Source organism: Moschus berezovskii, chromosome 21 (assembly GCF_049115385.1).
Source record: "Moschus berezovskii isolate FMDL1 chromosome 21, NW_MosBer_1.0, whole genome shotgun sequence".
Taxonomy (NCBI): domain Eukaryota; kingdom Metazoa; phylum Chordata; class Mammalia; order Artiodactyla; family Moschidae; genus Moschus; species Moschus berezovskii.
Window position 1 is genome coordinate 44,208,167 of NC_142480.1, and position 1,562 is coordinate 44,209,728.

Below are 1,562 nucleotides of genomic sequence, written 5' to 3' on the forward strand. Positions count from 1 at the left end.
TGACTGGGGCTTTCCGGCTTCTGTGCTGCCCTGAGATAATTAAGGAGTGGTGTGGTGGGCACTGTAGCAGCAGTTTACTTGCTGGGAAGACAGAGCCGCGTAGATCTGCTTCTTCGATACTTGCTATTCTGAGCGGGGCTTGCTTCAGCCAAGGCTTTATTTACATCTGAAGGTCTCTGATGAGGCTTTTCTAGAGAGCAGATGGGGCTCCTCTCCTGCAGGGAGCAAGCATCTCAGAATAAGGGTGGAGACGACGTTGGCAGAACGAAGCAGCTGGCTGGCTGACAGTTGTTCCACCATGGGGCTAATTACAGCGGCATCTTCCTCCTTGTGGATCAGGAGGGAAAACACTTTGATCACTTATAGCTTCTGTCTTGGTTATTCTGTGGCACCTACTTCAGACCCTATTGGTTGGTAGGCACCTGATGTCAGTTCTTGAAACAAGACAGTGCAGAGCAGAGGACAAAAGACGTAAGCTGGGGGAACAAGACCCCAACATTGTGGTTTCCTAGCCCTTGTCAAAATCTGCATAAAAGTCGGCAAGACATACTAGAACATAAAGGACCAGACAAACAGACTGTTTGGAAGACAAGAGATGCAGTGGAAGCAGAGGTGGCTGTCAGCGCCCCAACTGTGTCTCTTTGGTTTAGGACATTATGGTCCACCATGGCTGATTTATGCCAGTCTCTGCATCTCTCTGTCTGAGGGCTTTGGAGGTGGCAAGCAGGAAGTACTAGAAAATTAGTCCTCTGCCTCCAGAAGCGTGAAACGAATGGTCGAAGGCAGTTGGGGTAGCAATACCCCAGCTCCCTTGCCCCTTCTGCTTATACTCTTGACACAAGTATTCTACATTGGCTCTGTGTTTCTGGGTTAGGATTATGCTCCAACTATCTCATTATCTCAGTGGAGTTTTTTGCTTGCTAACACACTGCATATTGGCTACTTTTTCTCTCCAATCTCACTTCCTCCCTCATAAGAATGCATATTGGAATCACCTCCTAAATAAACCATCTATTCTCAAATCCTCAATGTATCAATAAAGTTTATCTTTAAGGAAACCCAAACCATTGTATGCAGGTCAGGAAGCAACAGTTAGAACTGGACATGCAACAACAGACTGGTTCCAAATAGGAAAAGGAGTACGTCAAAGCTGTATATTGTCACCCTGCTTATTTAACTTATATGCAGAGTACATCATGAGAAACGCTGGGCTGGAAGAAGCACAAGCTGGAATCAAGATTGCTGGGAGAAATATCAATAACCTCAGATATTCTGATGACACCATCCTTATGGCAGAAAGTGAAGAGGAACTAGAGAGCCTCTTGATGAAAGTGAAAGAGGAGAGTGAAAAAGTTGGCTTAAAAGCTCAACATTCAGAAAACTAAGATCATGGCATCTGATCCCATCACTTCATGGGAAAGAGATGGGGAAACAGTGGAAACAGTGTCAGACTTTATTTTGGGGGGCTCCAAAATCACTGCAGATGCTGATTGCAGCCATGAAATTAAAAGACGCTTACTCCTTGGAAGGAAAGTTATGACCAACCTAGACAGCCTATTAAA